At 43.7% G+C, this 24,974-nt stretch overlaps 1 protein-coding gene across 1 annotated transcript in view; it reads left to right on the plus strand.

Moving 5' to 3' along the window:
* Positions 1 to 634: 634 nt before the first annotated feature.
* Positions 635 to 24,974, plus strand: part of PPARA (peroxisome proliferator activated receptor alpha) — a 47,659-nt gene continuing 23,319 nt past the window's right edge. The window contains exons 1-3 of the mRNA XM_032220893.1: positions 635 to 1,186; positions 6,909 to 7,038; positions 21,626 to 21,740. The gene's annotated coding sequence lies outside the window, so the exon portion shown is untranslated. The remainder of the gene's footprint in view (positions 1,187 to 6,908; positions 7,039 to 21,625; positions 21,741 to 24,974) is intronic.

A 24,974-nucleotide genomic window follows, 5' to 3' on the forward strand; every position in this document is an offset into this window, starting at 1 on the left:
TGACCTAGCCGGGGAGCGTTTGGATGTGCTCATGGGGACCTCCTCTGATTTGGGCTCTGCCAGGTCGGACTCTCACTGGGATGTGTGGGGGGGGGGTGGGGGGAATTGTAAGGAAGAGAACTGATTGTGTGTGTGTGTGTGTGTGTGTGTGTGTGTCATTTTGTCTTTGAATAAAACGTGGAAGTTGGAAAAAGTAGGGACCAAACTTCTGCCGATTGATATAGCAGGTGAGGGAGAAACTAAAATCTTTCCAAGCTGAAATGAACATTAAATCCATATTACCATCAGTGATTTTTCCCCCCCTTTCCTGCCCTCCACTTTTCTTCCATTGTGGGCTAAATGCAGAGGGATGGGCTTTCTTTTTCATTTATTCCCCCACTGCTTGCAGCTCATGATACATTTGTGGCACAGCCTCAAGGAACGAAATAAAGGAGGATTTAAAAGCATTCTGTCCAAGGATGCATGTTTTCCACGTCGCAGTGTGATCCTAACGTATGGTTACGGACACGAAAATGTGCTCAGGGCCATTCACAGATTTTAGGAGAACCGCGGGACCTCTTCGATATGAACTGCAGTCTGGTCAGAGAGAAGGGGGGGGGGGAGGCGGGAATCTGCTCTGCTAGACTTTTGTGAATCCAAAGTTTGCTTAGAGATTATGTTTATGGATTAAACCCCTATTTGCCAGAGGCTTGGACTTTGCACCCGGCGGCTTCTTTGTATTTCCCAGCCAAAGTCCAACTCAAAAAATTGCCTTTAAATTAGTCGGTAAAGGAGGTTGGAAGAACCGTATTCTCTGCCTGTGTGGAGGAAAAGCCAGTTCTGATAGGAGCGTCCGTGAGATTTCTGCCATCTGGGCAACAAGATAAGACGAAGAACTTCCTTGCCATCCTATGTGAGTCACGTGCCCTTTGAAGGAGGTGGATTTTACCTATGACCAGTGGAGTAAAGGTGTTCTCCTTGAGGTTATGGCTTTGGCAGAAGCCACTGAAGCCACTGAAATCAAACCCAACTCGCTGAGATTTTCTGCTATCAGCCTGGGGGTGTGTGACTGTTACTTTCTATAAGGGAAAAAAACACACCTTTCTGCAAGTCACTTTTACTCTCTTAACCCTGGTCACCTGCTCAGACATTTCTGGCACAGTCTAAAAGTCCTTGGAAGGACAGGAAGGGTGCATTATAGTGACCGGTAAGTTTTTTAAAAACGGCATAACTTCACGACACAAATGGTGTGGTGTTTCTTATAACTCTAGAATGCCTTGCACATTATTTTATTCAGTGGTGTTAAGAGATGGTTAGGTTGGAGCTCTCTTCTGTCACAAATGGCTTGGTCAGCAACTACCAGTGGCTAAGACGCTGAGCTTGTCGATCAGAAAGGCCGGCAGTTCGAATCCCTAGGATAGGTCTCCTGCCTGAGCAGGGAGTTGGACTAGTTGACCTCCAAGGTTCCTTCCAACTGTTAAGTTACTGTTACCTGCTGAGCCAAGACACGGATGCCGATTTATGAAATTTAGTTTTACCCTTAGTTTGTTTGCATGTCAAAAGTTATGCATTTCTGGACTGTGACAAATGCCGTAACGAAAGAATGAATGGCGAATAAGGTTGTCTTTTTGAGTTCATTTAGTGCGTATCCCCCCCAATTAAATGTGCATAAAGTCACTTTTTTTATAGATAGCAGCAAACCTATGTGTGTCAAAATTGAGGGGGTTTTTTTCTTTAAAGAATCCTCTTATTTGCTTTCACTTTAAACATTGATCATTTGTTTCCCTTCTAAACCATATATGGGTTTTTTTTCAGAATTCCTCTTTGGAAAGACGATGGGTGTGTGTAGATGCAAAGCAGTAATTATATTGTACCTTAGGTTTCATAATATCTGTTTGGATAACATCTGTCTTATTACCTGCTTGGGACCATAAATAGATTGCTTCTTTGTTTTGTTGTTATTTTCCCTGTAGCCTTTCAGTCCTTGTCAACCTCTGGCACAAAGCGTTTCATTAGTGCCAAAATCAGGGAGTCTCTTGATGTAATTCCAGATTAGAAACATTGCTATAATGAACCTTATTTTAGTGATTGGTTCTTTTAACACGTATTATTTAAATGAGTTAGTAAGAAAACTGGAGCAAGAAATGGCCAAAAAAATGTAGCTTTTCAGATATATATTTTTTGTACCTTAAAAACACCTTGTTTTAGTTCACTTTGGCTTTTATTTACTAATTTAGAACTTTGTACTTTTAGCAGCTTTGCTCCTTTTATGTCAAAGCTTCTCTTTCTTCTTTCTTTTGGGGTAAGTGATTGAGGAGTGGATTTAATCAGGCAATTGTTTACTTATTGCTCTTGTGTACTGAGCATTTTACGAAGTATTGTGATAACAAGGAAATAAAATGCCTCTTTAAGAGCTCACACAGCAGCATTTATTGTTTGGCTAGACCAGCAGACATCTGGATTATACGGTTTTTTTTAAATTACTTTTGGCCTTTTACATTTTTTTATCCCATCTTTATTACTTTATAAGTAACTCGAGGCAGCAAACATATATAACGACTCCTTTCTCCTCCTATTTTCCCCCACAACAACAGCCCTGTGCAGTAGGTTGGTTTGAGAGAGAATGTGAATGGAAAAATTCACTTTCAGTGAAGGCAGGATTAGAACTCACAGTCCTAGGTTCCTACCAACACCTTCACCACTGTGGATGCTCCTTGACTTACTTTAATGCAGTCTGGAATTTCTGTCGTATATCATAACAGTTGTAAGTCGAGGCACTCATGTGACCAATCCAAATACTTTACTTTTTGGGGGCAGTCATGAAGCAAACACAGCAGCCATTAAACAAATACCACTGTTGTTAAGTGAAGCCATGGTCCACAAGGAGCATTTTTTTTTGCTGGAAACCAACAGTTTCTGGCCAAAAAACCCCCCAAACTGTAAATCACAGCTTTTTGCAAGCAGCTGTAAATCCAGGATAATTTCTGGCTGCCCAAAATGTGATTCGGTGAGTGGGCAGCTATCAGTACTTTAAACCCAGCTTGTAAATACAGTTTGGGGTTCCATCATAACTTCAAACAATTGCTAAGCAACCAGTTGTAAGTCAAAAACTACCTGTACGCCAATCTGACTTCATAGGATAGTAATACTATTTCGAGGTGGTTCAGTGGCTAAGACGCTGAGCTTGTCGATCAGAAAGATTGGCAGTTCGAATCCCTAGCGCCGCGTAACAGAGTGAGCTCCTGTTACTGGTCCCAGGTTCTGCCAACCTAGCAGTTCAAAAGCATGTAAAAATATAAGTGGAAAAATAGGGACCACCTTTGGTGGGAAGGTAACAGCGTTCCATGCGCCTTCGGTGTTTAGTCATCCGGCCATATGACGATGGAGACATCTTCAGACAGCGCTGGCTCTTCGGCTTTGAAGGTGATGAGCACTGCCCCTTAGAGTAGGGAACGAGTAGCACATATGTGCAAGGGGAACCTTTACCTTTTAAAAGAGCAATAGGATAGGAGCTGCGATATTTCTCCCGTAGGTTAATTGATATTTCTCTCCTCAACTTCTGTAGAAGGACAGTAGAAGTGGTCCTCAATTTACAACAGTTTCCTCAGTGACTGTTCAAAGTTACAACGGCATAGAAAAAAGTGACTTATGACCATTTTCCACCCTTATGACCATTGCAGCATCCCGATGGTCACGCGATTTGCATCCAGCTCTGGCTGGATTCACACTGTAGTTCTAGGCTATAATGATTGTTTACAACTCGGTATTTTAAGTCCGAACCAAACAAATTGCTGTATCAGTATGCATAGGAACCTGGTAGTGGTTACTTTAGTTTTTAGACTAGACTAGACTAGACTAGAATAGAATAGAATAGAATATGGAATAGAATAAAATAGAGTTCTTTATTGGCCAAGTGTGATTGGATACACAAGGAATTTGTCTTTGGTGCATATGCTCTCAGTTTACATAAAGTAAAATAAAATAGAATATATTCATCAAGAATCATAAGATACAGCACTTAGATTACTAATAAGCAATCAAATCATACTAGGAAACAAATAATACAATATAAAATTTAAAGATACAAGCAACATGGTTATAATCATAAGTGGGGAAAGACAGGTACTAGGAAGGAAGAGAAGAATAGTAATACAATCTTAGTGAATTATTTGACAGTGTTGAGGGAATTATTTGTTTAGCAGAGGGATGGCATTCGGGGAAAAACTGTCCTTGTGTCTAGTTGTTCTGGTGTGCAGTGCTCTATAGCGTAGTTTTCAGGGTAGAAGTTGAAATAATTTATGTCCAGGATGTAAATATTTTCACAGCCCTCTTTTTGACACGTGCAGTTTAAAGGTCCTCGATGGAAGGCAGGTTGGTAGCCATTGTTTTTTCCGCAGTCCTAATTACCCGTTGGAGTTTTTGATTTACAGACTAGGTTTATGCACAGAGCTAAGTTATGATGCATTTTGCATGCTTGCATAAATCCAGTTTGCAAACCATTGTTTATGGCTGTGGCAGGTTGCTCAAATTCCATCAGGTTTGGACTAGTTTATTTACTTGTTCAACTTCTCTGGCCACCCACTCGCCAAGCTATGCCTCATGGAAAAGCATCACCTTAGAAGACAACGCGGTAGCCAGGCCTTCCTCGGCACTGCATAAATAAGGCTTGTATGAGGATGCTACCTTTAAAAATCAGTCTTAACATCTAGCCAGGTCTTGCTTTCATTCTGCAACCACTCCCATTCTCACCCCCTGGGTAATTACTCTGCTCTTGCCTCCTTCTCCTCCTCCGTTGGCTGCGAATGGGTGTTTTGGTTTGGCTTGGCAGCAACAGTAACTGTAATTGTAGCAGCGTCCAAATTAGAGCTTCCTTCGTGATTGTTCATGTCAGAAGAAGTCTCATTGGTTCAGTTTCTCTGAGCCAAATTGTGTTAAGGTGTAGTACGTGTTGCTACTGGTACCGAGAGAGCAAGAAATCGGAGTCCTGGCCACATTGGAAAGCTCCTTCATTTATCCAGTTATAGGTAAAGGTAAAGGTTCCCCTTGCACATATGTGCTAGTCGTTCCCGACTCTAGAGGGCGGTGCTCATCTCCGTTTCAAAGCAGAAGAGCCAGCGCTGCCCGAAGACGTCTCCGTGGTCATGTGGCCGGCATGACTCAACGCCCGAAACGGCATGGAACGCTGTTACCTTCCCACCAAAGGTGGTCCCTATTTTTCTACTTGCAGTTTTACATGCTTTCAAACTGCTAGGTTGGCAGAAGCTGGGACAAGGAACGGGAGCTCACCCCGTTACACGGCACTAGGGGGTTCGAACCTCCAGTTATGGTGGTCTACAAATACAGTCAGTTCTTAACTTATGATCATAATAGAGCCCCAAACCTCTGTTGCTAAGTGAAAAACATTTTAAAGGGAATTTTGCCCCATTTTATGACCTTTCTTGCCACTGTTGTTAAGTGAATCACTGCAGTTAAGTTATTTAACACGGTTGTTAAGTGAATCTGGCTTCCCCATTGATTTTGCTTGTCAAAAGATTGGTCAAAAAGTGAACACATGACACCACCACCACCCCGGGACACCTCAACGGTCATAAATATGAATACGTTGCCAGGCCTCTGAATTTTGATCGCATTTTGAACTTTGGGGATGCTACGACGGTCATAAGGGTGGGAAAAAAACCGGTCACAAGTAACTTTTTAAAAATACCATTGTAATTTTGAATGGACATTAAAGGAACTGTTGTAAGTCGAGGACTGCCTGTAATCAGGGGTGGTATTCACTTATCTTTCCTACTGCTTCGCAAATGAGAGTGTGCATGCACCTCCGCACATGTGCTCTGCCTTCCGCGCATGCACTTTGGGCAAAAGAAAAGGGCCTAAATGGAATGCCATAGAGCAGTGGCAGGTGGGTGAGGCCACCCGCGATTTCCATTCGCGTGAACCAGTCCGAATTGGTAGAATACCACCTCTGCCTGTAATGTGTTTTTTTTTCTTACCATGGCAGTAAAGCTAATCTGCATATCAGGGAGCCTATGGAACAAATAAGAAATATTGTTCAGAAATTCCCAATGCCACTCCCTTTAAAGGGAACTCAGTAGAAGGAAGCCATTATGTAGATCAGGGGTCTCTAACACCTGGGCAGAGTGTGTATGCACAGTTTCACTTGCACGAGTGGCGGGTGGGAGCGGGTATGCACGCAGCCCCACTTGCACGAGCGATAGGCGCACATACTTGTGTGAGTGGAGGCACACACCGCTTGTGCAAATGGAGCTGTGCGCACGAGCACACATGCCTGCCATTCACACCGAACCATCCCCTTCTCCCCCCCGCCCCTCTGGCCACAGACCGCTGATGTAGAACATTTCTAAAACTGGAAGGGAAAAGGATAAGTAAAAACGAGTTCAAATGAATTTGAGTTTCAGTTTGAGAGGGGAGCTGTTGAAACAGATGCCCTCTGGGTTCCTCTGGGGTTACTCCCCATTCCAAGATCATCCTTGGATGATCACCCCCACCCCACCCCGATTGCTACCTCACTGGGAGACTTCCAAGGAACAGAAGGGGAAATGTGGTTGGCTAACATTCAGTCTTTATTTCATTAAGTTTTGAATCTATTTAAAGGCGTGATTGGTATTTATAGCATTGATGACTTCGTTAAAACTATGGCACATCCATATATCTTCATTTGAAAGTCAAGTCTTTGATTTGACAAAAAAAAAAGACGCACATTATGCAGAATGATGAGCACCAGTGAATTTGCTTTTGATCTTTACTGTCTAATTGAATACAAGGACAAGCAATCTGTCTACTAATGAGTAAATTTTATTTGGGTTGCTAGGGTTTCCACACACCCCCCCTTCGGAATAACCCAATTGCAGTTGTATTTGTGCAAGTTGACCACATTTGAACCCTGTGGTTTTTATATTTTTTTTAAGGTGGAAATAGCAGCGGACCAGAATTCGTGGTGAATCAGTCCCCAAGAAGCAAATGCGCCAATGTAATGGCAGAAAAACATGAAGTGGACACTTTTTCTTCTTCTAGTTTTCCCAAAACCTGTCAGAAATGGTAGGTACAATTTGTAATTAACATATTCTGGGAGTTTCTCAGTCTTGAATGTCCAAAATAAGGATAGTCATCAAGAATTGCTTTCTTTGTGTTAGGCACCTTGATTCTTTGTTTAGAGGCTGGGACCCATGAGCTAATGGTAATGATCCCCCACCTTCCATTGGTTAACCCAGGGGTTGGCAACTTTAAACACTCAAAGAACCACAAAGGTCCTAACTGAAAGCCCCCCCCCCCCCCCCCGGTTCAATTCTGAAGCCGACCGGAAGTCCGGTTCCCCCACCATAGAGTCTCCTCCTAGTGCGGCATCCTTTTACCTCTACCTGTCCTAACCCAAAAGCCCTATCAATTGTGGAACTGACCGGTGACAAGGAGCCGCAGCAGAGGGACGAAAGAGTCACATGCGGCTCAAGAGCCACATGCGGCTCCAGAACCGCAGGTTGCTTGACCCCTGGGTTAACCCAACAAGAATTAAAAATGTAAAGTGCACACATCAGCAACACGCTTCCATTATGGGATGTTGAGGTTTGATCCTTAAATTTCATTTCAGAAATTGCTGGCGGTCTGTATACCTTGAAAGCTGGATATTTACATGCTAATTGAAGGGTTTCTTTGCCTCGGTTTGAACCAAAAACGTATTTGCCGAAGTGTGCCTCTGAACATTGGCAGAGAAATCTTTTCCCAGAGTTGACTTCAATTATCATTTATATTTTTAGAACGACAGGGACAATCTAGGTCAGTAGGCATTGCCTCCCTCATGATGGAAATGTTAATTACAAGAGTAAAGAAGGAACGTGTGTGAAGTTCCCTTCCTGAGCCAAAACTTTGTGATTCAGGAAAGGAACATTTCTGAGCATTGTAGAACACTGGGAAACTCAGACGTGTTACTAATTCAGACAATTTATCTCTGGACATTGCCTGGTCTGGAGGAAGCTCAGCATGGCTTGAGGAGGAAAAAAAAACTTTACTGGAGTTCTCCAAAACCTTCCTAAATCTGTGAGTTTTTCACATCTTCTGCTTATAGAGAAGTATTATTCCTCCGATTAAGTTTTCATGGTCCTCAGTGATTACTGCATTCCCAGGCTGTACATAGCTGGGCTGGGAATCAAGTCATTTGTGTAGTACTCTTGGTTTAAAATATCCTGTGATCTACTTTTAAAGGTGTTGAATAGGGTGGTCTTGGCATATAAATTGGGATATGCCATGACCTTCTGGTTCTCTGCTAACTCTGAATTAGAAAGGAACAACACTGCAGGGACTGAAAATGTTTAGCTCAAATTGTAAATGACCAGTGACTGGCTATTCTCATCTAAGGCTCTCCACAGAATCCATCCATTGCCCCCGTGGTCTTTTGGGGCGAGAGTGTTGTGGAGCAGTGAGTCAGAGGAACAGCTGGAGCCTGTTCCCAGTGCGCGCAGGCACAGAGCTGCCAGAAGAAAAGAACAGCTCATAAATCAGGGTCGACTTGGGAGTAAAACCACAGGTGGGCGCTGAATGACCCCTCCCGTAGTAAATAAAAGAGGAGTGAAAGGGGAGTGCGCTTTGCAGGAAACAATTCATTTGTTAGTTTGTTTTAGAAGTGTGGAGATCTGTCCGTGAATCTCAGAGACTCTGTGCCAAATCTTTCCTTGCACAGCACTGCATTTAGAAAATATTTTCATGGCAGCTTTCCAAGATAGATAAGATCTGTGGTCATAAATTCACCTTTGAAAGACTGTTCACCAGGCCTTTGCTGAATGTGAATGAGAGGAATTCACATTCGTTTAATAAAAGGGGTTTTTGTCAGGACCAGGAATCTGCTTCATGCTTGTGAGGAAGCCTGGGTCAGAACAGAGAGACTGGGTCATGTGTTGCTTTAAACCTTAGCAAGTTGTGGTTTCAAAACATGGCTTATGGCTTAAGCATTTTGTGCAAAGATAAACATTTATTCAGGGAACGAAGGCTATTAAATTATGGCTGTATCAAAGAGTGATAAGGAGAGAATGTGTCTTTATGGATTGTCTCAGAGGCCTTCTCTAGCGTTGACAGTGGCATCTTCTGGACCCCTGGAACGATGGTGGTTCGGGGGGACATGAAACTGTTACTTTCGGAGTGGTCCTTTCTAGTGGGTGTATGCAGATAAGACTTGCTGCACCTGTGATTACTCCAGCGTCTGATGCATTTTGGGAAATCTTCCAGGACTCTCAGTCCCTGCTAGAGCAAAAAGTGTTCACCATGGCTTCTTGGGGTGCCCAACTCTGGCTGGGGTGCCAGTTGCATATCATTTTACTTTAAGAGGCCACAACAATAGTGACTCATCCTCAACAATGTATGGATAGACCACTACGACTAAACATTACAAGTTGACCTGCCCTTGATGATTTGGAAGCTTCAGGTGGTACTAAACCTAGTGGTTTAGCTGCAAACTGGGGTGTAATACATTCAGCATTGTTATTATGGCTTGTCTCTGGGCCTGAACCAAAGGGCTGTGTTCTGGTCCATCAGCGGACAGCAGAACTGGCAGCAGATTCGGATAGTGAGGAGATTGGGGAGGGACATGGGCCAATCCTGGAGTCTGGGGAAGGCTCTGATGAGGGCTCTGTGTTGGAGGCAGAGGGGGGGCAAGGGCCATCTGACAGTTATCAGCTGCCTTCAGAGTCAAACATCAGTGAGGCAGATGAACAGCTGGAGCCTGTTCCCAGTGTGCGCATGCGCAGAGTTGCCAGATGAAGGGAACAGCTAAAGATACAGGGGTCGACTTGGGAGTAAGGCCACAGGTGGATGTTGAATGGTCCCTCCCAGAAGAAATAAAAGAGGAGCGAAAGGGGAGTGGAGTTTGCAGGAGACAATTAGTTCGCTTAATTGGTCCATGACTCTCTGAGACTCCTTTCCAAGAGCCGAGGTGGCGCAGTGGTTAGAGTGCAACACTGCAGGCTACTTCAGCTGACTGTAGTTCTGCAGTTCGGCTGTTCAAATCTCACCGGCTCAAGGTTGACTCAGCCTTCCATCCTTCCAATGAGGAGCCGGATTGTTGGGGGCTATATGCTGACTCTGTAAACCACATAGAGAGGGCTGAAAGCCCTATGAAGCGGTATACAAGTCTAACTGCTATTGCTATTGCTATTGCTATCAGTCTGGCAGCTCCCCAAGCCAGATAAGGTCTGTGACTGTAAATCCTCCCTTGAAAGACTTTGCTGGATGTGAATGAGCAGAATTCACAGTAAATCAACAAAGGGATTTTTTGCTTCATGCTCTTGGGAAGCCTAACAGGCTGGTTATTGTCACGAAAGCCTTAAGTAACTTTGCAGCCAGCTAACTTCAGGCCTGTCCCACTCAATTTTGTTCTGTCCCATGCAGTTACTGAAGGAAGGTATGCTGATGGACTCTATCCCACGAGAGGTAAAGGGGTGGGTGGGAGCCCAGCAACACACTTTCTCAGTAGCAGCTCCCACTCTTTGGAACAGGGTGCCTCACAAGATAAGGAATGTGCCAACCTCCTGGCATTTAACAAGTCTATTTATTGTTCCACTGATCTTGTGTTCCTGGATGATTCAAGGACTACCTCGGTCAGATGAATGAGATGATATTTTTTTTTTACTGGTTCACAGTCTCGGGTCCTTTTTGCAGTAGGAGGCCTAAGAACAACTCAAACCAACTTTACTTTGGCCCTGGCTGCTTACGTTTTTAAATGAGAATGATTAAAATCACTGTCCTTTTGTCCCCCAGAGTTGCTAAAACACCAGGGTAGATAAAAATGATGATTAAAAAAAAATGAATTTTTAAAAATTTAAACCCGACCTTCTTTTTAATTTTTATCGAATTTATTTTAATAAAATGCTTTTGGAGTAAAAAATATATAGTTTTCTTTTAAGATACATTAATGGTTTAGTTTATCTAGCATGAAATGGAGCTTAATTACGTGGCATAGCAATAGCAGTTAGCAATAGCAGTTAGACTTATATACCGCTTCATAGGGCTTTCAGCCCTCTCTAAGCGGTTTACAGAGTCAGCATATCGCCCCCACAGTCTGGGTCCTCATTTCACCCACCTCGGAAGGATGGAAGGCTGAGTCAACCTTGAGCTGGTGAGATTTGAACCGCCGAACTGCAGATAGCAGTCAGCTGAAGTGCCTGCAGTACTGCACTCTACCCACTGCGCCACCTGAGGCTGTATATTCTGCAATATTTACATTTTTGGTGAAACCTATTCAATGAGTCCAAGCTTTGCAAGCTAAATAGGAAACCTTCATTTCCTTTGCAAATAATTTTAAAGATTCTAACTACCAGCAAGAATGAATCCTTACATTTAAAGAGCACTTGTCATTTCAGATCCATCATGGCAGCGCCTGTTAGCGGGCATTCACTCACCTGCTGCCTGCCAAATCCCTCACCTTGTTGTATCACTGCCGCATCGCCAACCGTCCCATTGAAGTGAATGAGACTGTCGGCGAGTCAACAGCGGGTCAGAGGAGGAGTTGCTGCGGGACAATTGCTGTTTAAAATTTTTGATTTAAATCGAGTTGATTTAAATCAAGCCTTTTTACTAGTGATTTAAATCATGATTTAAATCTGCTTGATTTAAATCTGCTTGATTTAAATCTGCTTGATTTAAATCTGCTTGATTTAAATCTGCTTGATTTAAATCAAATTTACCCTGTAAAGCACGCAAATGCTATTGCGCTGTATTTTCTGAAGTAGAAACAGCACAATATTACAGCAACAATTCAGGGTCTACCTTGAGTAATGGCTGCTGGGATGTTGTTTATGGGCTGTAAATATTGGTTTGGTTGATTTCACCATGATCCATAAATCCATATTTTTTTTAATTGTATATTGCTCTAATGTTTTTTGTGGTAGAGAGAGATTAGCCTTAAACGAGGTTGAAGATACCCTCAGATGCGTCTTAAGTAGGTGATTTCTTGCTTCAGCTTGTAGCAAACCTAAATGCCTGCAGATGGGTTGAAAGAAATAGAGAAAGCCAGTGAAAGGGACACAGTCCCATTTTTCTCCTCAACCAAGAGGAATTTGTTCTCATTTCGGTTCTTCCAGGAACAGGCATCAGTTCCACTCTGGCTTTTCATCTTGTAAATAATTGTGGTCTGTTTGTATTTTTGTAATGAATCACGCCGGAGCCTGCAGCTGTGGGCAGATACGGGAGGCACAGGGAGAAGGCTAGCTGTAGATGGAGGGGCCGCCTTGGCATTCCCGTAAAGGAGAGGGAAGAGCAGCTGAGAGACTCAGGAAACCCCCCAGGCGGGAATCCGTCACTGGTCCTGAATGCTCCTTGTGGATACAAGACATTGGTTGCGCAGGATATCAAAGAAAGGGAAGTGGAAGAAATGGACAGCTGTTTGTCCAGAGTGGTAGAGGGTGTCCTGCTCGATCAGGGCGTTGGACTGGAAAACCCTTCCAACTTTGTTAGCTTCCTCTTCTTCTTCCTCTTTCCTTTCTCCTGCTCCTCCTCTTCTCTTCCTCCTCTTCTTCCTCCTCCTCATCTTCTTCTCTTCTTCCTCCTCCTCCTCTCCTCCTCCTCCTCCTCTGTGAGTGTGTGTGTGTGTGTGTTCCAGCATAACTCTGGAACGCCTTGAGCAATTTCAACCAAACGTGGTACACAGATGACTTACTCCCTGGAAAAAAAATACTGTGGGGGTAAGACACCCCTAACACCCCTCGGGGTGCGTGTTCTGTTAAGATACAGCCTGTTGTGCCGTATTGGCTTCCACTGTACAGCACAGTAGAATTGCCATGGTAACAACTTCACAGTACTCCACAAGGGGGCTCCCTCTGGTAAGGGGGAAAATCCAACATTAGAAATTACGTTTGGTCCAGACATTTCCCCTCTATAAATAAATACCCGGGCAAAGCCGGGTTATCGGCTAGTTCCATAATAATAAAGGAGGGAACTCCAGGGAGCATTGCGGGGCCCACTTGGATACTATTCGTGCAGTCGTCATGGCTGTGTTGCAAAACTGGTTTCCCTCGTCTTCTTCCGAGGATGGTTTTGCAATTTCCTCATCTGGCCAACATCTTGGCAGCTCTTCGTGGTCTCACATCCAAGGTTTAATTAGGGCCAACCCACATTGGCCTATGAAATCAGCCCAGTTGGCTGGCTGCTGCCTCTTGTTGACATGCCAATTAGGGCATTACACCCTCCCTCCAACATATACTCTACAAGACTAACACCTCTCCCTCCAACAGGCCACCCATTGAGAAATGCAGTTAAGGAGAGAATCTGATATGGGTATAAGATGCCTTAGTTTCTCTTGCTGAAGTTATCACTGTTTTCAAGAGAAAGGTGGCTGTGTGGGGAAACTGACAAGCCGTCGCTGCACTTGACCTTAATATGTCTGTATTTCGTTACACTTCAGGCTCTTTGACACAGTTTGCTGGGAAGCGAGGTGTGTATATATTTCCCATTTCTCATTTGAACTTTCCTGAATGAGAATCATGCCTGGTGGTAAACATCCACCTGAATGGAAGGGAGAAGGGGGTAGGCTTTTGTGGTGGTAAAAATATAGGGATAAAGGCACCGATTAAGAAAGTGCAACATTCATAAGCGGAGATAAAGAGTTTGAACGTGGACAACTGTGTCCATGGAATTGTGGAAGCTGACGTCCCTACAGGGCACCAGGTTGTGGAAAGCTGCTTCAGGTGATCAGGTAAGAAAGGGGAAGTGATCTCCTAGACCTAGAGAAGAGGCTTTTCTCTCTAGAAAAAGAATCGACATAATTCTGAGAACAAAAGCAGAAGCTTTTAAGATACAATAAAATAACAGAGTTGGAAGGGACCTTGGAGATCTTCTAGTCCAGCCCCCTGCTTAGGGAAGAAACTGTACACCAGTGGTTCTCAACCTGTGGGTCGGGACCCCTTTGGGGGTCGAACGACCCTTTCACAGGGGTTGCCTAACACCATCGGAAAACACATATTTTCAAAAAAATATGGAAAACATAAAATAATTTTATGGTTGGGGGTCACTACAACATGAGGAACTGTATTAAAGGGTCGTGGCATTAGGAAGTTTGAGACCCACTGCCCTACACCATTTCAGACAAATGGTTATCCAGCATCTTAAAAACTTCCAGTGTTGGGGCATTCACAACTTCTGGAGGCAAATTGTTCCACTGATTAATTGTTCTGACTGTCAGGAAATTTCTCCTCAGTTCTAAGTTGCTTCTCTCCTTGATTAGTTTCCACCCATTGTTTCTTGTCCTGCCCTCAGGTGCTTTGGAGAATAGCTTGACTCCCTCTTCTTTGTGGCAGCCCCTCAGATATTGGAATACTGTTATCATGTCTCCCCTAGTCCTTCTTTTCATACCCAGTTCCTGCAACCGTTCTTCATATCTTTTAGCCTGGTGTGCAGCATATTTCCAGAAATGAAACGTAACATGGAAGTGATCAAGCTTGGCCTTTTCATACCGGATGCCATCTTGGAATCTCTGTTGTTAGCTGGTGTTTTGGTCTGATGGTCAAAAGTCCTAAATGAAAAGTGAATATTTAACTACTCGTCCAAGGACAGCCGGCCATCCCTCTTATTCGAACCTAAGATTAGACGGCTAGAAAACAACTGCCCGGGATGTCACAGGTCCTGGCCTGCAGTTTGGATGGAGTTTAGTAAAAAAAATAATCAGAAATTCAGTATATGGTGAGGAAAGCTTGTTACCTCTTCTTGGATGTAGTCTGATAATACATAATGTACTTTCTTTGACTTGGGATTATTGCATTGTGAGAAACCAATACCTCTGGGCTTTCAACCCCAAATTTCTGGTTTAGTATGATATTACACCTTTATCAGCAAACCATGGCTAATCTGGTTTAGCACATGTGCCTTCTGACATGTTAGTGTGGGTAATGCTTCCCCCTGCCCGAGTGTATGTGTTCCTAAGACATTCATTCACGTTAAGAATAAACTATCATTGTAACCTTACTTGAAGTTTAAGACAGTGTTCTGGCTTATTTTCCAGCATTGACTCTATATCAGGGGTGAAATTCTGGAGAACCGGTAGCAGAAATTTTGAGTAGTTCGGAGAACGAGCAAATACAACCTCTGGCTGGGCCCAGAAGTGGGGAGGGAATGGAGATTTTGCATTATCCTTCCCCCAGAAGTGGGGTAGGAATGGAGATTTTGCAATATCCTTTCCCCAGGAGTGGGGTGGGAATGGGGATTTTGCAGTATCCTTTTCCTGGAGTGGGAATGGAGATTTTGCAATATCCTTCTCCTGGAGTGGGAATAGAGATTTTGCAGTATCCTTCCCCTGGAGTAGGAATGGGGATTTTGCATTATCCTTTCCCCAGGAGTAGGGTGGGAATGGGGATTTTGCAGTATCCTTCCCCTGGAGTGGAGTGGGACTGGAGATTTGCAGTATTTTTTTCCTGGAGTGGGAATGGAGATTTTGCAATATCTTCCTCCTGGCGTGGGAATGGAGATTTTGCAGTATCCTTTCCCCGGAAGTGGGGAAGGAATGTGAATTTTACAGTATCCTTCCCCTGAAGTGGGGAGAGAATGAAGATTTTGCAGTATCCTTCCTCTGCCATGCCCACCAAGCCACACACACAGAACCGGTAGTAAAAAAAAATTGAATTTCATCACTGCTCTATATCCATGTTTTGGAGTTGGTGAAGGAATAGGGAATAATGGCTCAAATGCTAGATTAAAAGTGTGCTAAATTGCAACTGTTATTCATAGGCTACATTAAAAGGAGTAGCCCTCATACAAATATTTATGACAGGCCAGTGGTGGGTTCCAGGAGGTACGGCCCAGTACGGCTGTACTGGTATTAGCCGGGAGCAGCGGCCACCACCTGCCCGCATTCCTTACCTGTTTTTGAAGCAACCAGGCCAGATCGGCACAGCGTGCAGCGCCTGCCCGACCTCCACCAAACAGCTGGGTGTCGCAGGGCAGTGGCGTCTGCATGTGTGTGCAGCACATGTGCCCGACGAGGATGTTCGGCCCCATGCACAGCGTACCAGTTGCAACAGGAGCCAGAACCCACCACTCCGCCAGGCATGATTGTGGATGGGAGACACTTAACTTTGGCTCCCTTTCATCAAATTTGAGGGCTTTAAGGGATTTAGCTCCCGGCAAGCAATTTGAAGAAACACTGAATTAAAATGATTTGTCGAAGCATACCTCATTTGTTAACAGCATGTCTTACTAAATCACAGCTCCAATTCTACCTGAATCACAAGCTAGAATTAAACATCACTCATCCTCTCCTTCTGCCAGCATGTGCATTTATGTGCATTTCAGGGGGGGGGGAACAGTTTTAAGCTTTTGAAGGCGATAAGCTGCATGAGCTGACTCAGAAAACCGTATTTTCCTTATTGTCAGCATTCAAGAAAAACGTAGCTGTAAAGTGGATGGAAACAAAGCTATCATATTCAGTCACCCAGTGGGAACGATAATGTATGTGGGGGGAAATGGTCATAGCATACCCGGGATCAGCAACCATAAACACTCAAAAGAGCCACAAAGATCCTAACCGGAAGCTCCCCATTCAATTCTGGAGCCGACCGGAAGTTCGGTTCCCCCACCAAAGAGTCTTCTCCTAACACAGCGCCCTTTTTCCTCTACCTGTCCTAACCGAAAGTCCTATCAATTGTGGAGCCAACCAGCGACAGGAAGCCTCAGCAGAGGGATAAAAGAGCCACATGCGGCTCCAGAGCCACAGATTGCTGACCCGTGACGTAGCCAATGGCTTTTTGTATCTGTTGGCTTAGTTTATGTTTCTCAGAGTTTAATTCCTTCTCAGAATTGCAATAGCCAATTAAAAGAATTGAAGGGATCTCAGTAGAACTTGTGATGCCATGGAGAATAAGGACATAACAGGAACCCATTCCTACACAAGTCTTAATGTGCAATTCCGAATGCAGTTTGGTGCAAGCAAGCAAGCCTCTACTTGGTCTAAAAACTGCTAGAGGGAAACCGAAAAGTTGGTAAAAGGCTGCCTGAAGAACCAGGGTGTGTGGTTAAAAATGTTCTCCAGATCCAGAGGTGAATAGACTTGGGCTTCACCTAGTTAAACAGTACTGGTCTAAATAGAATCTGTAGTCAAGAGGTAAAACAGAATTCATACGCTTGATAGTATACCAAAATGTTTGTGTGTTTTTCCTGGCTGCACTATAGAGGTGCTTTGCGTGAAAATTCTCCCTGTTTGCTGTGGCACACAACTTCAAGGACAGGAGACTAGGAAGTGAAAATGGGCAGCATCTCCTTGGCCAGAGGTCTGCAACCCACGGCTCTGGAGCCGCATGTGGCTCTTTCATCCCTCTGCTGCGGCTCCCTGTCGCTCAAAATATGACTCACAACCGCCAATGTGTGATACCCGCTGGCACACGATTTATTGAGCTTTTTGACCCCCAGTAGGCCAACCATGATTAAATCCAAAAAAAGAAAAGGGTCCAAAGAAAACAGAACCTTTAATTCAACTACATATACTAGTTCTGTGGCTGCTCAGGAAATAGGCATGGGAAGGGTTTTGTGGCCCCTGGTGTTTTCTTTTCTGTGGGAAACTGGTCCAAATGGCTCTTTTGAGTGTTTTAAGGTTGCTGACCCCTGTCCTTGGCCATCAAGATACAGTAAATAGAACAAGACAGGGATGAAGGAAGGAAGGAAGGAAGGAAGGAAGGAAGGAAGGAAGGAAGGCCTTTGTATCTACCTCTTTGTCAATCGATCCAAGTAGCTCTATCGATTTGAAGACTTAAAAACTGCTACATCAGATTTATTGATTTATTCTATTCCTCCTTCCTCCTCTTCCCATCTTCTCCCATAACAGCAACTATGTGAGGTGGGTTGGACTGAGAAAGGCTCAGTCATCCAGCCGGTGTTCAGAGAAGGCAGGACTGGAAGTTTCAGTGTTCTGGTTTCTGGTTTCAAACTCTCGTTTTTAAAACTCTTCACAGTTAATTAACCTCTTTGCAGTTCCATTCCTGTAGCTATTTGTGACCCTTATAAGAGATGTAGATGAAATGGGGACCCAGGATATTCGCACCAGAATATCATGGTATGTAAAAGAGAAGTCACCTTCTGGTTGGTGATTCAATCAAAAACAGCACTACAAAAGTCAGATTAGGAACACAAATTGAAATAGGGAAGAAAATGGTAGGTGAGCACCTGTCTACCCTAGACGAGTTCAAATCACCAGGACTGGACGGATTACACCGCAGGGTTCTGAAGTAACTGGCAGATGAGATCTCAGAACCACTGAACTATATCTTTCAGAGATCCTGGAGCACCGGGAAACTGCTAGAAGACTGGAAAAGAGCTGATGTGGTTTCCATCTTCAAAAAAGGGGGAAAAAATAGATCCACCTATCAGCCTGATCTCAATACCAGGAAAGATTCTGGAAAAGATAATCAAGCAACGAATTAGCGAACACCTAGAAGCAAACAAAGTAATAAATGTTTGTCTCCTCTCCCAGATGGCTCAGGAACAATTTTATACTCTGGTTTCGATCGGTATTGGGACTGAGGCGGCCTGGAGCAGTAACAAACATCTGTAATTGTTCTTGTGATGGTAGTGAAATCTCCCTGGACTCCTCTTGACTCAGTAAATGAAAATTATTTCCATGGGCATGTATTTATTTATTTATTTATTTATTTATTTATTTATTTTATCGTAATTTGTCCAACAAAAACAAAAACAGGTATAAAATAAAAATACAATGATAGGGGCGATAGGCACGTTGGTGCACTTATGCATACCCCCCCCCCTACGGACCTCTCTTAAGTATGAAGTAAGGTCCACGGAAGTCCATTTGGGACTGAAAGTGTGAAAATTTGTAGCTGAGACCACTGAATCAGGTAGACCATTCCAGACTTGGACAACTCTATTACAAAAATGGCATTTTTTACAGTCAAGTTTAGAACGATTTACACTGAGTTTAAAGTGGTTATTCGTGCACGTGTTATTGCGATTGAAACAGAAAAAAGTCATTTACAGGTAAAACATTACTACATACAATTTTGTATGCAACACCTTGGTCTGACTGCAAGCAACGCAGTTCTAGGTTATCCAAACCACAACTTCCAAGCCTAGTAGCATAGGGAATTCTATTGTGTACAGAAGAGTGCAAAACCTTTTTCTCGCGAAGTACTTCTGAACCCGCTCGATTTCCGCTGATTTGCATCCCTTTGCTAATGAGAGAGGCCTAATTGGTTTGGGAGAGCCACATTAGGAGTATCTATGAAAACCAGTTTGATGTAGCGGTGAAGGAAACAGGCTAGCAACCAGGCGACTATGAATTCTAGTCCTCCCTTAGCCATGAAAGCGGGCTGGGTGACTTTGGGCCAGTCCTTCTCAGCCCAACCCATCGCACAGAGTTGTTGTCGTTGTCGTGAGGAAAAGAGGAGGAAGGAGGAATATGATTGCTGCCTTGAGTTATGAAAATAAATAACTAATAATAAGATATTAATAATTTATATTAATTAATAAATAAGGTGGATTAAAAATAACAATAGTTTATAGAAGTTCTTTCCCAAGAGTTCAACTGCATTGATTAACAGGTATCTTTGGGGCTTGGGATAGTCAGAAACACCGGGGGGGGGGGGAGTTGTGAAGCAACAGGAGAACAATTATAATGCTCTCTGGATAATGAGTGTTCAGAAATGACATCACATGCATGGCATTGGCAATGCATGGGCTGTTCTGATAAGTCATATTTCTCAAATAACTACACCGTAGCAAGTATTACAATCTCCACTGCAATTCCATACATGCGTATAGCACAGGGATGTCAAACTCAAGGTCTGGGGGCCAGATCTGGCCTGTGGTGTGCTTAGAAGTGGCCCATGGAGCCGCCCTGAAAATAGTGAAGGACCAGCCCCCAGTGCCTCTGTCAAAGAAAACACAGCTTGTGAGGGCCGTGTATGTCCTCCCATCTCTGTTTTTGCTGGCAGAGGGTTGCAGGAGGCTATCGCAGCCAAAAACAGAGCTCGTGAGGGCTACGCACCCCCCCCCCCCCGACCCCAGTTTTTGCTGGCAGAGGGTTCCAGGAGGCCACTGCAGCAGAAAAAGGAGCTCAGGAGCCCGTTTTCCCTGGCAGAGCGCCCGGGCCACCACAGGCGTCCCTGACATGAATGACATCATGCTGGCCACGCCTCTCCCGCCCCCCCCTCCTGAGGTCAAACACAACCCTGATGTGGCCCTCAATGAAATGGAGTTTGACACCCCTGGTATAGCAGGCCATAAAAATCAAAAAGTACTGTATTTTTTGGGACTATAAGACGCACTGGAGTATAAGATGCACCAAGATTTTGAAGAGGCAAATAAAAAAAGTTTTTACACTCTGCAGACTTCCGAAAATTGGCCCGTTTTTTGCCAAAATGGAGCCATGTTTTTTTTTTCCCAAAAAAGGGGCATGCATAGCCTTTAGGAGGCTTGTAGAGTGCTCCTGGGGGGTGGACCCCCAAAACGAGCAAAAAACAGGCCCTTTTTTGTAAAAAAAAAAAAAAAAAAAAAGGCATAGGAGGCTTATAGAGTGCTCCTGGGGGCTGGGGGAGGGGGGAAATTGAGCAAAAAATGGCCCATTTTTCACTCATTTCTGCCTTCCCCAACCCCCAGGAGCACTCAGGAATCCTCCTAAAGGCTATGCACGGCCATTTTGGTGAAAGGGGCGTGGTTTCAGGAGGCAAAAAATGCTGTATTCAGTGTATAAGACGCGCCCAGATTTTCAGCCTCTTTTTTGAGGGAAAAAGGTGCGTCTTATACTCCGAAAAATGCGGTACTTTATGTTGAGCTCAGTTCCCAGTGATTTCATGGTCTTGGAACCCATCTAGTTTTCTCAGCAACCGTACAGAAAGTATTTGCCATTTCTTTTTTCCACCATGTTTTTTTTTTTTCTTGTTGACCTGCCAATCCAGCTTTCAATCTCAGGGATGCTTCCCACTCAACCAAGAGCAAATTTTGACCTTGCTTAAATATTTTTAAGGTCAGCTAAGGCGGTGTGCCCTCTGGCGTGACTTAGAAGAACGTAACTGCCCTGTGCGTTTGTTTTTTTTTAAAGTTAGCTTTTTTAATTAATCTGGAATCGTGCTGTGTATCTCGTTATCCTGCTTGGTTTTCAAGTATTGTTTGCTAGTTTCTGAAACCGGAGAAATGGCAGTTAAATTTTTCTGGCCTGCCTGAACGCTGCATGTCACAGGATCTCTGTCTGACATACCTAACTTTCCAAAACTAGAATAGCAGTTCCATGTACTCTGGGTCATACTCTGGCCTCTTTAAATATACAAAGCAGGCTAACAGGGAGGGATTAGCTAAATCCTGGCAGCTTCTCACTTCTCTCCCTTCTCACACCGATTGCCCTTCTGCTGTGGGCACACTGTGTTTGAAGGTCTGCCTGTCATCAGTGGCTTTATAACAATCACTCATGATCATCCTATGACCCAACTGAAAAGGGGCAAAAATTTATTAACTGCTGGCAGGGGTAAATATTTCTATAGCAATTGATTTGCTTACATGCTTACTGCTTCCCCTTCCCTATCTTATTTTTTTACAGGCGGTCCTTGACTTAAATCACAACTGGGACTGGAATTTTGGTTACTAACCAGTGTGGTGGCTGAGCAAGCTATCGTGTGACCGGATCCAATTTTACAATCTTTTTTTTTTTTTTTTGCAGTCGTTAAGCGAATCACATGGTTAAGTGAATCCGTTTTTCCGTATTGACTTTGCTTGTCGGAAACTGGCTGAGGAAGCTGGAAAGTGTGACTGCAGGACATTGCAACAGGTCAGAGGTGAGCCTGTTGTCAATCTCCCAAATTGCAATCGCTTGACCACACCGGGGGCCGGGGGGGTTGAGTGCGACAAGTTGTAACCTTAAGAACAGGTTCTAAGCAACACTTTTCAGTGCCATTGTAACTCCAAATGTGAATGCTTGTAAGTCAAGGACTACTGAACTTTCTCTTTTATAAACTACTTGGACAAAGGGTTAGATTCCAAAATTAATCCGTTTTTTTTCCTCATTTTTTCCTTTCCCCCTTCCCTTAGATTTTTCCAGTTTAAGTTGTCAAGAAAGGGGGAATATTAGCTAATCTTCAGTTAGTGGCAATGGAGTCTAGCTACTGTGTTTTCCCGAAAATAAGACGGGGTCTTATTTTCTTTTGATCCCTGAAATAAGCATGTGGCCTTATTTTCAGGGAGGTCCAATTATTTTTGAGGTGCAGGCGGCAGTGAGTGTGGTCACTTCATGGCTTCTGCTGTGTTGCATTATTTTCGGGGAGGGCTTATTATCCAGGGAAGTCTTATTTTCGGGAAAACAGGATAGCTATCTCTAAATCTTGAGTCAACATTTTTTGAGTTAGAGTTTATTGGTGGTTGAAGGTGGGTGTAATGTTTCCCAAAGCATAGAACATAGATGTTTTACAAGGTGGGCATTGGAACATTTCTTCCTTAACTTTGTGTGCCAGCCTTTCATAGACCGATACATGAAGGACTCTCTTCGCCTATCTCTAGAACTGCTGGAATCTTTGTAGGCAACACTTTTGTCAAAGAACATTCACTGTTTCTTGTGTTTTTAAATGTTACTGGGTTTCTCTCTACAGAGGGCAATTTCTTTGTCTGCTAGCTTAGTTTACAGTACGGTACTTCTGGGATGTTTGTGCTGTTATGCGATCAGTTTTCTTAACCTTATTTTGTACTAGCTGGATACCTGTGCTTCGCTACGAAACTTATGTGATCGGGCTTGATTAGAACAGAGTTCTATTCAGTTGGGGAGGGGGAGTAGAATGTCTACACTCCCAGCCTGCAGGCTGGATGAGTCACGTACTGGCCATGCCCACTCCCGGTTTAGCAAAGGGAGAGGGAGTAGAACATCTAGCTCCTTAGCATCAGAGTGTGTTAATATAACGCAACTGGAAGTTGGAACAGAGTTCATTTCAGGTGGGGAGGGGGAGTAGAACGCCTTAGGATCAGAGCATGTTAATATAATACTGTATATGAAATACTAATGATCAGATGGTCATTTCAAAAAAAACCTTTCTTAGCGAGCCTCTAGAACCCAATAGGAGCCTGCGTGCCAAAGTTTGTAGGATTTACAGTTCTGGAGATTTTGTGATGAGTGAGTGGTATTTGGCATACATACATACATACATACATACATACATACATACATACATACATACATACATACGTGTGTGTATGTATATGTATGTATATGTGTATATGTGTGTATGTATGTGTGTGTGTATGTATGTATGTATGTATGTATGTATAAAATCTTTAAAAAATCAAAGACCCATGCCCTTGTCCTACTTTAACTTGAAAGTAAGGTCAGTGAAATTTATTTGGACACAACTAGCCCTCCGTAAAAACAAATCTTCAGTCATTCACTCACCTGGAACCCAAACCTCTCGAGCTTGCTGGGACTGGGTTCAAGACAGATACTTTAAAAAGTTGGATCTGGCTGCCTGCTGATTCCTGTGTGGGAAAAGATGCCCAATGAGAGCATCCAAGCTACGGAATTATTTGGCTTTCACCCTTATAGAGGTGATTTTGCAAAATACCAGTCTAAAGAAAGCCTTCTTATAACATAAAGTGACAGAAACAGCAAATAAGATGAATTAGATTAGGAGTTTTCATAGGTGCTCAGTATGCTTTTGTTAGCACATGTAGTAACAAAACAGGAAGACTAAAATGAAATATTACTTCTTTAAAACCAACATAGGCACTGCTAGAGGTAAGTCATCAGAAAGTCCTGTTCTAATGAATAATTAGCAAGAGTAACTCTTTGGTGATGTTCTTCCTTGAGATTCAATGGTACTTTCTTGATTCCTTTATAGTAGAGGTGGGGAACGATGGCCCCTTTAGGACTTGTGGACTTCAACGCCCAGAATTCATGCATTCATGCATGGCTAGGTCAGGAATTCTGGGAGTTGAAGTCTACATGTCCTAAAGGGGCCATCGTTCCCCACCCCTGCTTTACAGGCAAAGCCAACTCAAATAGTAAAACAAAGATGTTTGCTCTGTTTAATATGCCCAGGTGGGAGGAATGCCTATGAGAAGGAAGGAGCCTTATTCAATCCAACCATTAAATATTTGAGATGGCAAATGAAGTGAGGAAATCAGGAAAGAAGAAAGGAACATTGGCTCCATCTGGTAGTTTGCGCTAGGCAGAAGGAATTTTAATGTATGCCCTGGCTTCTGGTTATGTCATGGCTGATCAGCCTTTTTTTGCCACCACGGATTACACCTTTTTTATGTTTGGCCTGCAGGGAGGGCCAATCTTAGTCCGGGCGAGGCATCATTTTGAAGCGGGTTAAGGGTGGATGAGGGAGACGGTGGCTCAGGGGCTAAGACGCTGAGCTTGTCGATCAGAAAGGTCGGCAATTCAGCGGTTCAAATCGCTAGCACCATGTAACGGAGTGAGCTCCCGTTACTTGTCCCAGCTTCTGCCAACCTAGCAGTTCGAAAGTACACACAAAATGCAAGTAGAAAAATAGGAACCACCTTTGGTGGGAAGGTAACAGCGTTCCGTCCGCCTTTGGCATTTAGTCATGCGCATTGGGAGGAAACGGTGAATGTCTGTTCTGTTCATGGGCCTGAATGCTTGCTTGGCAGATTTCTCCCCAGGGAAGGGAGATTCTAGGATCCGAATCACTCGAAGATGTTCAAAAGGCAGTGCGGCTAAGTTTCTCAGGGGGGTTTGGCCGTAGGTTTCTGGTACTTCCTTCTAAATTAAGTATAAATTTCAACCTCAGCCACTTTAAAATGGTGGACTTCAACTCCCAAAATTCCCTAGGGACTTTTGGGAGTTCAAGTCCACCCATCTAAAAGTTGCTGAGGGTGAAAAACCTTGCTCTAAAAGCATAGCAGGCTGGGGGGGGGGGGATGTGCTAAAAATTATGCACATAATGGTGACGTTCCAGGGTGAGCATTTAAAAAGAGGATGTGTAGACCGACCAAAAATCTCTGTCAGGCATTGTTTGCAAAGATGTCCTGGCTAAACCCTTTGACCAGCCAATAGAAATGAA

Source organism: Thamnophis elegans, chromosome 7, assembly GCF_009769535.1.
Source record: "Thamnophis elegans isolate rThaEle1 chromosome 7, rThaEle1.pri, whole genome shotgun sequence".
Lineage (NCBI taxonomy): Eukaryota > Metazoa > Chordata > Lepidosauria > Squamata > Colubridae > Thamnophis > Thamnophis elegans.